Source organism: Nicotiana tabacum, chromosome 21 (genome assembly GCF_000715075.1).
Source record: "Nicotiana tabacum cultivar K326 chromosome 21, ASM71507v2, whole genome shotgun sequence".
In the NCBI taxonomy this organism is placed as follows: Eukaryota; Viridiplantae; Streptophyta; class Magnoliopsida; order Solanales; family Solanaceae; genus Nicotiana; species Nicotiana tabacum.
The window spans coordinates 47838161-47854940 of record NC_134100.1 but is presented as its reverse complement, the minus strand read 5'-3'; positions in this window follow the sequence as shown (position 1 = coordinate 47854940).

Here is a 16780-nt window from a genome sequence, read left to right as displayed (position 1 = left end):
CAGCACACCCTCTTCCCAGCAGATTTGGTAAGCCCCACTTCATTTCGGGGTATTCTGTCTTTTGTTCCTCGTGTATTGTGTTTGAGGTATAGCCGGGGCCTTGTTGCCGGTACTATCATAGTACTCCTTCATATCTATTAGAGGCTCCGTAGACAAGTTGTGGGTTGTATATATCGATGTTGGGAAAGTCAAGTTTCGTTGTATTTGAATCACTTGTTTCACTTCAACTAAGAAAGTGCATGTATTTTGAGACTTTAAAATGAAGTAACTAATGTTAATGAATTGGTATTATATACATAATCTCCTCATTGTCTAATTAACTAAAAAATATCTTCTCTTTATTCATGGGTGAGTTTGGGTAGAAGGCAATCTAGCATGCTAGCTAGGCCGGTTTATCTCGGTTGAGCACCGGTCGTGCTCCCCAAGGTCGGGCATGACAGAGTACTGTAACTTGTGAGACTAGGATAATGTACATAAATTCAGGAGTACGAACTTCTCTTTATGTCTCGTTATCAAACGCATGTAGTTACGAGATCATGCCAAAATGAAGGAAAGGTTAAGCCTTAACATACCTTATCACAATATTTCTAATAACCACGTTGAACTCGTCTCTTCTCACCTTAATCTACAACAACGATAATAATACTATCATTAAGTTCTGAAAAGTACAACTATGGCACAACGAACGACAATCTTATTTTATATTAAAGCGGGCAGTATCTCCCCTATAATCTTTACTTCCTCCCAGTTCAAGATAATACCAATAACACAAGAAAAAAACAATAAAAACATATATACATCATTTTCCAACCTTATATCCATCACAAAATACCACAAAATAGCCCAACGCATCCCAATCTCTTCATACGCAAAAGGACCACCATAGTAGTGTCAAATAACTCGAAAATGTTGCGACGAACGACCAGACCACCACCCCGCATTTATGTGGTATTTCTCCATAGCCTTTCTCCTCCAAAACTCCATAAAATAGTAGCAAAACACACAATCCAACAAAAACATGAAACAACCCATAAAACAGTCCACTATAAGTTGAATAACTCGAACTCACGACTTCCAATCACCGTCCCAAGAGTTCTTACAAATTACAATTATAGAACAAAATTCATTTACAGAAGAAATAATGGATTAAAGAGAGCACTATACTTACCTTATTTGGTCAATATCTCAGCTCCTATCTTGGTTCTTCAACCCTTAGGGTTTCCTCCAACTAGAACTTGAAAAGAAGAGAAAATCAATTTGGGTTTGTATTCAATTTTTGGGAGAAGTTTGCAGGGGCTTATCTCTGGTTTTTATGCTCTATAATAAGTGTGATATATGAAGGGAATAATCCCTTAAAAGGGCTCTTTGGTCGACCCGAACTGGCCCCTTTTTGGACATATTTAGTCCTCTCATTTAACCAAGAAGATGACGCACCTACTTGTCACTTATGCAGTCTGCCCTATCTCAGAAAAATGCATATATCTCTCTACTCCGATATCGTATTGACAAAAGTTTTAATGTGTTAGATAATAGACTCATTGATCTTCAATTTGATGGTAGGATAATCCCGTAACTCTAAGTATATTGAGATAAAATCTCAGTGACATTATATCCAAGTTTCAGTAAAACATATGAACGTAACTTGTGACGACTTTCATCAACTTTTGTTCCACAACTCGCTTGACTTCAAACCTTAACACATGACTATCATAAAAATAAAATAAATCATAACATAACCCTCTTATCATGTTAATAAACCTAGTCTCACCCCAAAGGTACGGGTTATAACATTCCCAACTTGTCGAATTTCGACGAAACATTATTTTCTTCAATTCCTTTAGCTTCTGAACTTTCCAACCCTCTTTGTACTTGTTGTTCATATTTGTAACCACCAAGGTAACATGATTAATTTACTTTATATACTTTTAAATATGATCTCATTTTTTGTCTTACATCAGTTTGCTTATGACGTACTTTTACGTACAAAAATTTGGGGTGTAACATCATTTCCCTCTTTGGAACATTCGTCCTCGAATATTGACTGATGCACTTATCAGTCTCCAACCCTCACAATACTTTCTTAACACATGTTTTAACTCATCATTATCTTTGTAAAGGTCCTTAAACTATCCGACTTATATCGATCCACTTAAGATGCATTCCAACATAAAAGTATCGGGTGTAATATCCTCCCCTCCTTAGGAACATTCGTCCTCGAATGTTTACTCTTAGAGACTTGGGAAAACTTTCCCAGAGTCTCCTCCGTACACTAGACTAAAACCAAAGTTCACGTAGCTAGAAAATATACTATATATTCCATACATGGCCAATGTCTATAAATAGCAACACTTGGCCTCACATGGCCGTCAATCATAAATACTGAAAGTCAAAAATAAGAGCTTACCTGATGACCTACTAGTCTGAATAGAGCTGTGCTGAAGTATCCCATCTCGAGCCATATTTTCAGTTTGAAATAGGTGGGGGTATTTAGACTTCATTTCTTCCTCCGCTTCCCACGTCATCTCTTCCACATTCTTGCTTCTCCATAAAAACTTCACAGAGGCTACCTTCTTATTTCGTTGCTTGCGAATTTGTCGGTCTAGGATGGCAACTAGAACTTCCTCATACGATAAGTCCTCCGTGATCTGTACATCATCAGTGGGTGCCATTCGGGTAGGATCCCTAATGCACTTCCGTAGCATAGATACGTGAAAAACCGGATGGACAAATTTCAATTCCGAGGGTAAATCTAACTCATAATCTACTCGGCCCACTCTTCAAATAATCCTATAAGGCCCAATATACCGTGGGCTAATCTTGCCTTTCTTGCCAATCCCCATCACGCCCTTCATAGGAGACACCTTTAAGAATACCCAGTCGTCAACCCCGAACTCTAAGTCTCGTCGCCGCACGTCCGAATATGACTTTTGACCACTTTGAGCTGTCAACAGTCGCTCCTGGATAAGCTTTACCTTCTCTATGGCATACTGACCAAGTCTGGCCCATGTAACCTAGATTCCCCAACATCAAACCACCCTATAAGAGATCTGCACTTATGCCCATACAAAGCCTCATACGGAGCCATCTGGATACTGGAGTGGTAACTGTTATTATATGCAAACTCGATAAGAGGTAGATGTTCATCTCAACTTCTTTTAAAATCCAACACACATGCGCGTAACATATCCTCGAGCATCTGATATTATAGATACTGGTACTATGTGTAGCAGTACCATCTCCTTAATATATAACTTTGCATAATCTTGCTGTATATGTAGGTCTGACCGGTAGGAAATAGGGTGATTTCGTGACCCTATCGACTATCACCTATATAGAATCGAAGTTACGATGAGAACGAGGCAAACCCATGACGAGGTCCACGTTTGTTGCCTCCCAATTCCACGTCGGGATCTCTATAGTCTGCATTAGCCCTCCGGGCTTCTGGTGCTCTACCTTTACTTGCTGGCAAGTAGGACACTGGGCGACAAACTTAACAATGTTCTTTTTCATATCGACCCAGGATGAATAGAGTACCAAGAATAATGTGCCTCTGACATAATCATGTCTCGTAGCCCTGCTATATTTGGGACACATAGACAACCCTTGTATATGAGAACCCCATCTTCCTTGAACTCTAATAGAGGCTTCTTCTACAATAGAACTCGCTCTCTCAACTCGACCAACTCTGGGTCCTCGTACTGCCTTTCCTTTACTTCAGCTATGAGAGATGATTTTGCAGTGTTTTGGAGTACAACTCCACCATTGTCAGAATTTACTAACCGAACCCCAAAACAAGCCAATTGATGAAGCTCTCTAGCTAATTATCTTTTCTCACCCTTTACATGCTCTAAGCTATCCATAGATCGGCGACTGAAGGCATCAGCTACGACATTAGCTTTCCCTGGATGGTAAAGAATGTTAATGTCATAATCTTTCAATAACTCTAGCCATCACATATGTCGCAAATTCAACTCCTTTTGCTTGAACATATATTGCAGGCTTTTATGATCTGTAAATACTTCCACATGAAAACCATATAAATAATGTCGCCATATCTTAAGTGCATGGACAACCGGAGTTAACTCGAGGTCATGGGTCGGATAATTCCTCTCGTCCTTCCTCAACTGCCTTGAAGCGTACGCAGTTGCCTTCCCATGTTGCATCAGGACACATCCTAACCCGACACCTGAGGCATCATAATACACGGCATAACCCTTTGGACCCTCTAGAAGTGTTAGAACTTGCGTTGAGGTCAACTTGTTCTTAAGCTCTTGGAAAATCCGCTCGCAACCCTCTGTCCACTGAAACTTAGTTTCTTTATGAGTTAGCTTCGTCAATGGTGCCGAAAGGGAAGAAAAACCCTCTACGAACCTCCGATATTAGCCTACTAAGCGTAGAAAGCTACGAACCTCTTTCAGAGTGGTAGGTCTAGGCCAAGATTTCACGGCCTCAATCTTCTGAGTGTCTACCTTTATACCTTCATCGGATACAGTATGCCCCAATAATGCTACAGACTTCAACCAGAACTCACATTTAGAAAACTTAGCATAAAACTTACGATCACGGAGGGTTTGGAGTACCGCTCGCAGGTGGTCCACATGTTCCTCCTCTGAACGTGAATAAACCAGAAGATCATCAATAAGTACTATCATGAACAAATCTAAAAATGGCCGGAATACGCTATTCATCAAGTCCATAAATACAGCGGGTGCATTTGTTAACCCTAAGGACATGACAAGGAACTCGAAGTCGCCATATCGGGCCCTGAAGGCTATCGTCGAAATATCTTTCTTCCGAACTCTGACCTGGTGGTACCCCGACCTCAAATCTATCTTTGAATAGTATCCAGCCCCCTGCAATTGATCAAACAAGTCATCAATCCTTGGAAGCGGATACTTATTCTTAATAGTTACCCTGTTCAGTTGCCTATTATTGATACACATCCTCAGCGAGTCGTCTTTCTTCCGCACAAATAGTACCAGTGCACCCCAAGGTGAGGTACCGAGTTTGATGAATCCTTTCTCCAACAAATCTTTTAACTTCTCCTTCAAATCCTTCAATTCGGCAGGAGCCATTCTATACAGAGGGATGGATATTGGTTGAGTTCCGGGAAGCAAATCAATGCTAAAATCAATCTCTCGCTCTGGAGGAATACCTAGAAGCTCATATGGAGACACATGTGCGTACTCTCTGATTACTAGAATAGACTGAAGTTTAGGTATCTCAGCATCTGCATCTCTAACTTGCAGAATATGATAAATGCACCCTTTTGCGATCATTTTCCTCACCTTCAGATAGGAAATAAACCTACCTCTGGGTGTCGCTGTAGTACCTACCCATTCAAGGACTAGCCCACCCGAAAAATGAAATCTGGCTGCCTTTTCTCGGCAATCAACTATGGCATAGCAAGCTGCCAACCAGTCCATGCCCATGATAGCATCAAAATTCATCATCTCTAGATCAACTAGATCGGCTGAGGTCTGACAACTACAAAATGTGACCATACAACCTCGGTAAACCCATCTAGCAATAATCGGTTCTCCAATCAGTTTAGATACTGCAAAAGGATCACTTAGTATTTCAAGCACTATACCAAACTTCCCTGTGACAAACGGGGTATTATACGATAAAGTAGATCCTGGATCTATCAAGGCATAAGCATCGTGAGAGCAAATGGTCAATATACCTGTCACAATGTCTGGAGAAGGTTCCTGGTCCTGTCGACCCACTAAAGCATAGATACGGTTCTGATTGCCGCATGAACTGGAACCTCTACCTCTGCCTCAAACTTTATCAGCCGAAGACTGAGACTCGCTCCCTCAAGGATGCATGGACATAGATGATCCTGTTGCTGAACTCGTTGGTTGTGTAATACCCCCAGAATCTCTACTTGGGCAATCTCGCATCATATGCCCCGGACGCCCACATATATAACAAGCGTCAGAACCTGCTCGACATTGGCCCAGGTGTCCTCTACAACTGATGCCACACCGCGATGGAAATGACTACGTCTGCCCTGAACCTCGCTGTCGTGTCTTGATTGAGCATATCGGTCAGATCGGTAACCCTGTAACTGAGGCGGTGGAGGCCTAGGTGGCCATCTGAAGTACTGGGGCCTATAACCACCTTGAGACTACTCCTGATACCTGGAAAATCTTATCCTCTTACACTACCCTTGCTTACTCCTCTCTTTGCCCTGCTATCGACACATGCCCTTTTCTATATTCTGGGCAAATTCTTGAATCCGAGAGATATCCAAACTATCCTGCAATGCAGCGGTGTATATACCTCGGTCAACTCTCTGGCCAACCATGCTATAAACCTGTGGATCCTTTTTCGCATAGTAGCAACTATGGATGGAGCTTATTTGGCCAATGAGTCGAAACAAAAACTATACTCTCGAATGGTCATATTGCCCTACTTGAGGGATAGAAACTAATCGACTTGAGCCTGTCGGATCTCCCTCAGTAAGTACTGATCAAGGAAAGCATCTAAAAAATTTTCCCAAATAGCTGGAGGTGCATCACGTCTCCTGGAACTCTTGCATCCCTCGTACCAAAGGATGGCTATATCTCGAAGTCGAAACGCTGCCAACTCAACTGACTCTTTCTCCATGGCATGCATAACCTGAAAGATCCTGTGAAGCTGATCTATGAAATCTTACGGGTCCTCCCTCTAATCTGTCCTGTGAACTCTGGGGGACTCTAGGCAGTAAACTCTCAGACCGTTGAACTCCCAGACCCCTCAGAAGATCCTACATTAGTTGGTGCCCTATCCTGTTGCTAGGTAGCTACCAACTGTGTAAACAAATGTAACGCACTCCTCAAGTCTTGATCTGATGGAAGTGAAGGGGGAACTGGATGTGCGGTATCCCTAGGAATCTCCTCAGGTGGTGGAGGAACCGGTAATGGCTGAGTAGGGGTCTCGTCCTTGACCTCAGACTACGCCCCATCTACTGGGGGTATCCTGCTGGTCCCCTCACCCGCTGTTATATCACTCCTCTTACTAGCCGTAGTCTTTCTAGTCACCGACATCTCTGTATACAAACACCAATACGTAAGTTTAACTCAAATTTCCTATAACTCAGTTCTACAACACGATTTAGATTTTAAAGAAGGGTAACCAAATCCTAAATGCCTTGGAGTTCCCTGCTTATATAATGTGGTGCACAACACATCTATAAACAAGACCATACTAGACACGGCTTGTAGACTCCCTAGGACAAAACTGCTCTAATACCACGTTTGTCACGCCCCAAACCTGGGGAGGCGAGACCGGCACCCGTTGCCTCACTTAACCAAGCATACCAGCTTGAGACTGAGGGACTCTGAACATACAATGCCATACTTTGGCCATAGGGCCACATTGCAAGACAATTTGTGAAACAAAATATAAAATTGAACGGAGACTAGTTCTGGTTGAACATCAATATAAAGTTGGGCCGACAAGGCCGTCATAACTACTACAGTTGACAAACCAAAAAAATATACATAGAAGGCCTACAAGCCCAACATACTGCACTGACTGACAGGATATATCTACAAGCATCTACTGATGGATGTATTGTGGTCGGAACATGGCCCCGACCTACCTATAATATATATATATATATATACACACACACACACACACAATATGTACTCAAAACCCTAGACCCGGCAACTCCGAAGGACATGGAGCTTACCGATCAAGCTGAACTCAGACAATACCTACTAAGGAGGTATACCCGTCTGTCTATCTAAACCTGCATGCATGAAATATAGTGTCCTCAGAAAAGGGACGTCAGTACAAAATAATGTACCGAGTATGTAAGGCAATAGAATAACTAAAAGCTAAAACTAAACTGATAATATAATACCTAAAAGTATCTGGGAGTCAAAGATGATCTGAAGATATAGTTACCAGTTGATACTAACTTAACTCTCTCAATATAGTAAGTAAAATAGTTGTCCGGCCCTATAAGGCTCCGTACGTGTAACTGCTCGACCGTAGTAGGCTCGCTCATAGGTGCTTGACCATACTAGGCTCGGTATCTCGGCCATTCTGGGATTCTCCTAGGCGCTCGGCCATAGTAGGCTCGGTATATAACTTACCATCTGATCATAGGTTGCCCAATAGGGGCATGCCCACCGATTATAGCTCGATGGTGGTTAAAATACTGTAATATTGTATATATACATAGACCCTCTGCTCTCTTGACTGGAAGAAGATAATACTTAACTGAGTATAAAGTTCGATAAGGGAGAATACTGTAACTTGTGAGACTAGGATAATGTACAAACATTCAGGAGTACGAACTTCTCTTTATGTCACGTTATCAAACGCATGTAGTTACGAGATCATGCCAAAATGAAGGAAAGGTTTAGAGTTAACATACCTTATCACAATCTTTCCAAAAACCAAGTTGAACTCATCTCTTCGCACCTTAATCTACAACAATGATTATAATACTATTATTAAGTTACGAAAAGTACAACTATCGCACAACGAACGACAAGCTTATTTTATATTAAAACATGCAGCATCTCCCCTATAATCTTTACTTCCTCCCAATTCGAGATAACACCAATAACACAAGAACACAACAATAAAAACATATATACATCATTTTCCAACCATATATCCATCACAAAATACCACAAAACAGCCCAACACATCCCAATCTCTTCTTACGCAAAACGACCATCATAGTAGTGTGAAACAACCCAAAAATGTTACGACCAACAACCCCCCCCCCCCCAATTTATGTAGTGTTTCTCCACACCCTTCCTCCTCCAAAACTCTATAAAAAAGTAGCAAAACACACAATCCAACAACAACACAAAACAACCCACAAAATAGTCCACTACAAGTTGAATAACTCGAACTCATGACTTCCGATCACCGTCCCATGAGTTCTTACAATTATAGAATGGATTTCTATAAATTTCCAGCAGAAAAAATGGATGCAAGAGTGCAGTATACTTACCTTATTTGGTGAATATTGTTTACCCTAAATTTGGGTAACAATTAAGTTTGTATGCGGTTTAAAGGATACGTGGTTTAATTTGACACGAATAATTAAGAGTAATAGATAAATAAATTAAAGATGAAATAAATGATGAAACCAATATCAATGTTAAGACCAGGACTGATCTTAGATTGAATAGTGACCTCGTCCTCGATTGGACCCTTTGTCGAGCCCAGTCGTGAATGAAGTAGAGAACAAGTGAGCAAAGTTTTTAACAGTATCTAGAAGGCAAAAGTAAGCTTTTATTACTTTGAATTACGCGTTACAATGTGTCAAACTAAAGAAAAACTTCCCCTTTATATAGTAGGAGAGTTTTAGTCCTAGTATAAGTCTAAAAAAGGTAAAAATCTTCTTTTCTCGATAATTCCTGATCCATAATGGATATCAAGCGAGATTTGCGTCATTATATCCGGTTGAGGGTGAGTATTACATCCCTCTATTTGTCATGCATAACCATTTACCGTGTCTCCCGAGGTCTAAAACTTATACTCAGCTCGGGCGCGTCGCTTTACCATGTTCGATGTCGGATATACCGTTCACTCTTCTTGGGTCTCGATACAAAGGGTCTGTGAACTCGATTACAATCTCCCAGATCCATGCTCCCCCTTCATTCTGTCATCAGGGAATCGGGGTAGACATTACTCCTGATTTTTCCCGTACACAGATAGTCCCCTCGTTTTTTGGAGGGTAGATTTATCGAAGCGACGGGAAGCGAAAAATGAACACTTGTTCCTTCCTTCGTACGTTACGACCGAGTTGTTGTGTCAACGAAACTTCCCATCTGTTGTGTCATTTTGACTTCGGACACGTGTCAGCCACCAGTTGACCGTCCTCGAATGCAAAACGTCGCACATTGAAAACTCTGACCCTTTTTCAGTTCTCCACTTTTTGATTCCAGAACTCTTCGACTTACCCTCAAATTCTCTACTTACCTTTAAATCCTTTAAATCTTCATACATTGCTCCTTAGACCTTCATATCTTTATCCTCAATCATTATACATTCTCTTTGAATCTTCAACCCATACCTTCATATCTTCATCCCATCTTCAAATCTTCATATTTTTTCTTCAAACCTTCATATTTCCCAGATCCCGATGGCAAAAACTTCCAAATTCGTGCCTCAGCAAACTGCTCCTTCATCTTCCAACCCGGCCACAGATGCTGAGGTGACTCTTCCTGAGGTGGCCCGGGGGCCTCCCTTGAAGAGCTTCGTACCCGGGGGCTGCTCTATCAGGAATGACTTCAACATTGAGAAGGCCTCCAGTCAACAAGACCAAGACGAGGGAGCATGGAGGTACATATGCTCCGTTACTGAGGAAACACTACCCACAATCTGGGTAGACTGTAACTGGGAGGGCAAGGAGGTGGTCATCCGCGGGCCCAACGACGACATCACCACTCATGTGGAGGGGTACTTAAGTGTTTACACTTACCCCTTCACGCTCACCCCGGTGGACCCCATAGTCCTCGACTTCTGCAAAAGGTACGAGGTGTGCCTTGGGAAGATTCCCCCAAATTTTTGGAGGATCATAATCCTCCTCCGACATTTTGTGAACAACACCGAAGCACATCAGTTCACCCTCGACCATCTGCTTCATCTATACAGTCCCCGAATCTTCCGAGGGGGGTTGATCAAGCTCGTTTGCCGAGCAAGAATGGCTCCATTCTCGAGCATCGACGAGGACCGAGATCGAGGTTGGCAGGAGAGGTTTGTTCGGCTGAAAACAGAAGGCCTCATCCCCTTCGAATTTTTACCATTCCCCGAAAAGTGGAATGCATCTTGTAAGTCATTTCCTTCTCGAGTATTTGGCATTCCCTTTTATTCTTTTTCTAATTGCATGTGTTTGTCGTTGTGTAGCGGTTTCCCAGGTTCCTAATGCAGTCCCTCGCTTCAAGGAGTGGATCAAGGGGATCTGCAAATAGATGCCTTACCTCAAGCGCACATGGCGTAAGCTCTCAAAGGGCAAGTGGGAGGCATGTTCCCATGGTGAGGCTCTCTCCTGAATGATTACAGTCATACACGACACTTTTATTTCGCTAAGTCTTCTTCCTTCTCACAGGTTTGCCCAAGATCATCGAGCTCAGACCGTTGGATGAGGACGAGGATCCGTCCTCATTCATTGAACCCTCCGCTTCGGGAAAGTTCGAGGCTGCCACAAAGGAGGAGAAAAAGAAAAAGAAGAAGAAGAAGAAGAAGAAGAAGAAGAAGAAGAAGAAGAAGAAGAAGAAGAGGAAGTCCTCGGGTTCCCCGGATGCCAAGGTGAAGAAGAAGAGGGTGACCCTTCAGGTCTAGAAAAGCAAAAAGAGCACCAAGTCTAGGGGACCAAACTTTGATTCCCTCTACAGGCTCAGGGATTATCCCGAGGACGATGAACTTGAGTTCATTGCTCACGAGTCGACCCTCAACGAGGGGGAGCAAGCGGCGATTGGGAAAGGTGACCACGAGATCGATCCCCCTCTAGCTTGGAAACCAGAGGGAGAGACAGAAGCTGCGGCCTCCCGAGAATCCGCTCCTGTTTTGAAGGAGGTAGCTGGTGTTATCGACATCATGGAGACACCATCCTATATTGAGTCTATGCTCGAAGAGGCTCAAGCGGGTAAAGAGAAATCAAACGAGATGGCATCGGCCCAGATGATGCCCTCAACACGTTCTTCGATGGCATGGACATAGCCGCGTTAGAGGACTTTTCCGATCTTGGTCACTTGGAGGTCCCAAAAAAGGATATGCCATTGGGAGCGGGCAAGCCGAGCTCGAGCCTGAAACTAGTGAAGCAGTTCCTTGCCCCGAGTGTGGACCCCAACTGTAAGAGAACGATCATTCTTATGTGACCCCAAATGAAGTCCATGACTTATTTATCTTGAACCTTCTCGAACGCCTCAGCCTCGACCTATTTGAAAAAATAATCGGTCATGAATAGTATAAATTGAACTTTACCAGGCGCCCATGGCAGGGGACCGATGATGTCCATTCCTCACTTCATAAATGGTCACGGAGATAGGAATGAGTGAAGAATCTCTCCCGGTTGATGGATCATCGGGGCGTGTCTTTGGCACTCGTCGCATTTTCGTACGAAGTCTCTCGCATCCTTCTCTATTTCAGTCCAGTAGTAGCTGACTCTGATTAGCTTCCGAACTAAGGATTATGTCCCCGAATGGTTCTCGCAAGTGCCCTTATGAACTTCTCTCATGGCGTATTCGGTCTCTCCTGGTCCTAAGCATCTGGCCAGTAGGCCGAAGAAAGATCTCCTGAATAATGCCCTTCGACTAAGCTAAATCTGGCAGCTTTGGTGTGCAAGGCTCTCGATTCTTTGGGATCCGAAGGCAACTTTCCTGTCTTCAAGTAGTCTATGTATTTGTTTCTCCAATCCCAAGTCACACTTGTTGAGTTTACTTCGGCGTGACCTTCTTCTATCACCGAGTTCATCAGTTGTACCACTACCCCCGAGCTGAATTCATCGGAGTCGACCGACGACCACAAGTTAGCCAGTGCATAGGCCTCACTATTTTGATCTCGGGGTATATGTTGCAGAGTCCATTCCTTGAATTGGTGCATGGTTACCTGTAATTTGTCCAAGTACCTCCCCATTCGTTCTTCTTTTATTACAAACTTTTTGTTGACTTGATTTACGACGAGGAGGGAGTCGCATTTGGCTTTGATCACTTTGGCCCCAAGGCTCTTACCCAGTTCTAGACCTGCAATCATGGCCTCATACACGGCTTCATTGTTAGTCAATTTTACAGTTCTAATAGACTGCCTAATTACGCTTCCCACAGGTGGTTTCATCACGATATCGAGCCCCGACCCCTTCGCGTTGGAGGCACCATCTGTGAATAGGGCCCAAATTCTTGAATTAGCCCCTGAGGTGAGCAGTCATTCCTTTTTGACTTTGAGTATTAAGGCCGGCATAAAGTCAGCCACGAAGTCTGCCAAAATCTGAGATTTTATGGCAGTTTGGGTTCGGTACTCGATATCGTACCCGCTAATCTCCACGGACCATTTGGCCTTTTTGCCCGAGAGCTCGGGCTTATGCATGATATTCCTCAGCGGGTAAGAGGTTACGACACATATAGGGTGGCATTGAAAGTACGGTTTTAGCTTCCTGGAAGCGCTTAGCAAAGCGAGTGCTAACATTTCCAGGTGAGGATACCTCGATTCGGCATTGCCTAGAGTTCTACTGACATAGTAAATAGGAAATTATGTACCTTCTTCCTCCTGGACCAAGACACCACTTACCGCCACCTCGGAAACCGCCAAGTAGTGGTACAGCTTTTCGTCTACCTTCAGAGTGTGCAATAAAAGGGGGCTCGATAGGTACCGTTTGAGTTCTTCCAAAGCTTGCTAGCATTCCGGAGTCAAGGAAAAATTCTTCTTATTCTTCAATAGTGAGAAGAATCGATGGCTCTTGTCCGAGGATATCGAGATGAACCGGCCCAATACGGCTATATGCCTGGTCAGTCATTGAACCACCTTGACGGTGTCCACAATAGTGATGTCCTCTATGGACTTTATTTTGTCGGGGTTGATCTTTATCCCTCGATTGGATACCATGCATCCGAGGGATTTACCCAAACCGACACCGAATGCGCACTTCTCCGGGCTTAGCTTCATGTTATATCTCATTAGTATGTCGAAGATTTCTTGCAAATGTTTCAAATGGTCCTCTGCTCGCAGGGACTTGACCAATATATCCTCAATATAAACTTCTATTGATTTCCCTATTTTTTCTTCGAACATCCGATTTACTAGGCGTTGGTAGGTGGAAGCGGCGTTCTTTAATCCAAACGACATCACGTTATAGCAGTAGGTGCCAAATTTGGTTATGAAAGAAGTCTTTTCTTTATTGTCTGGGTCCATCCAAATTTGGTTGTACCCGGAGTAGGCATCGAGAAATCTGAGTATCTCATGCCCGGCCGTGCGTCGATCATTCGATCGATGTTAGGTAAAGGGAAAGAATCCTTTGGGCATGATTTGTTTAGGTCTTTATAATCCAGACACATCCTTAGTTTATTTTCTTTTTTAGGTACTACCACTACGTTAGCTAACCAATCCAGGTATTTGACCTCCCGGATGGATCCTATTTTTGAAACTTTGGATACCTCATCCTTGATGAATGCATGTTTGATCTCGGACTGTGGTCTTCTCTTCTGCTTAACTGGATGGAACTTCGGGTCCAAACTCAGCTTGTGAGTGGTTACCTCTAGTGGGATCCCTGTCATGTGCAGATGGGACCAAGCGAAGCAATCGACGTTAGCTTTAAGAAAATCAATACGTTTTTTCCTGAGCTCAGAGGTTAACCCCGTGCCCAGGTATACCTTTTGATCCGGCAAATGCTCGATTAATATGACTTGCTCCAACTCTTCAACCGTTGATTTGGTGGTGTCGGTGTCATCAGGAGCTATGAATGATCTTGGGATGCCGTAATTGTCCTCCTTGTCTGCTCCTCGTTCTTCATGTTTCTCCGGTTCAGCTGAGGCCAATTTCAGTGATTGCTATTTAATCTCTTTCTTTTTGGTCGGTTCTATGTTCCTTGATGTCAAAACTGCAGGCACTGAGATTTTCTCGTCAACAGAAAACATTTCCCTTGTAGCCGGCTATTCTCCGTAGACCATTTTGACTCCTCCCGATGTGGGGAATGTCAATGCCTGGTGCAAGGTCGAGGGTACCACCCTCATGTTGTGGACCCATGGCCTTTCGAATAGAGAGTTGTGCCTCATGTCCCCTTCAATCACGTAGAACTTAGTTTCTTGGATTGTCCCGGAGGTGTTTATTAGGAAGGTTATATCTCCTTTCGTGGTCTCACACGCCATGTTAAATCCGTTCAATACCCGGACTGCTGGTACAATTTAGTCATGTAACCTTAATTGCTCTACGACCCTTGATTCGATGATGTTGGCTGAGCTACCTGGATCAATTAGCACATATTTAACTCAAGATTTATTGATAAGTACGGATATTACCAGTGCATCATTGTGAGGCAGTACGATGCCCTCAACATCTTCATCGTTGAACAAAATGCTCCCTCTGAAACATAATACCAGGTGTGTTTTCCCTTATGATAGATACTTTAGTGCATTTTATCATTGGCCCTTGGGGAACATCGACTCCTCCGATGGTCATGTTGATCACGTGCTGAGGCTCCTCTTGTTCAACCTTTCTTTTGGCGTCCCTGTTCCTGAAAAGGTTATTGGCTCGCTCACTTAGGAATTCTCGGAGGTGCCTATTGTTGAATAACCGAGCAACTTCTTCTCTTAACTATCGGCAATCGTCGGTCCTGTGACCGTGAGTGCTATGATACTTAAACATTAAATTAGGATCTCTCTGGTTAGGGTCAGACTGCAATGGTCGGGGCCACTTGGTCTCTTTGATGTGCCCTATGGCTGACACGATGCTGGCAGAGTCCATGTTGAAGTTTTACTCCAATAATCTTAGTGCTTCACTCCCGAGCGGCCTTTCGAACCCATTCTTGCTCATCAGACCTTGGTTATTGGGCCCTCGATCGCTTTTCTTCTCGTTCGTTGTGGGATGACCCCCGGATCCATTTCCATTTTGGTCTGTGATGTATGGTTGATACCGATCTCGGACTGGTCTTGGCTCTTGATCAATGGCTCTTTTAGATCTATCATCGGCCTTGATAGGGTAAACAGATTCACAAAGGGCCCCGAGTTGGTCGTCCTCGACCCTGATCTTCGACTGGTACCTTTTGTGGATATCGGCCCAAGTTACCGATGAGTACTCCACCAAATTTTATTTTAGCTGTTGAGAGTCCAAGGAACTCTGGGAGTTGAGACCCTGAGTGAATGCTTGAACGGACCAATCATCTGCAACCGGTGGTAGGTCCATCCATTCCATCTAGAATCTTGACACGAACTCACTGAGAATCTCGTTATCCCTTTGTTTGACCTTGAAAAGATCTGAATTTCTGGTCTCGACCTTTTTGGCCCTGGCATGGGCCTTTACAAAAGCATCTGCAAGCATACCAAATGAGTCAATGGAATTTGGGGTCAAATTGTGATACCATATCATTACTCCCTTGGACAAAGTCTCCCTAAACTTTTTCAGTAACACCGACTCGATCTCATCATCTTCCAATTCATTCCCCTTGATTGCGCATGTATAGGAGGTCACATGCTCATTTGGATCCGTGGTCCTATTATATTTGGGGATGTCGGGCATACGAAAAACTCTTCGGGATCGGCTTTGGTGTTGCGCTCAGAGGAAATGACTTGTGGATAAATTTTTTGGAGTCTGGTCCCTTCAATATCGAGAGTGCTCCCGGTATCTGATCGACCTTGGAGTTGTATGTTTCCACCTTCTTGTCATTAGCCTCAATCTTTCTCTCACATGACTCCACCTATTTTGTCAACGCTTTGAGCATCTCGGGATTTACCCCAAGCTCGCCTTCACCCAGTCTCTCGGTAAGTTGTTCATCTCTTCGAGTGCTTTCTCGGGATTGTTCGGGCTCAACCCTGTTGGGGGCGTGGCTCTGATTTTGCAACAGTGCTATTACCTCTTGTTGAGCCTGCAACATTTCAAAAATCAGGCGTAGGCTCACCCCATCACCCTCGCCTTCGGGCGCTTCTTGAGCTATTGATCGGGGTCCCTCGCGAACACTATTTTCGGGATCAGTTGGCAAATTGATGTCGATGGCCACTTGCGAGTTAGCATCGACCTGGTCGGCAGCTGGGACACCGTTAGGATCGGCAGGAAGCACATCATTTCTGGGCACCAAATTATTATTTTTGTCGTGATGGCCAGACTCAACGTCAAT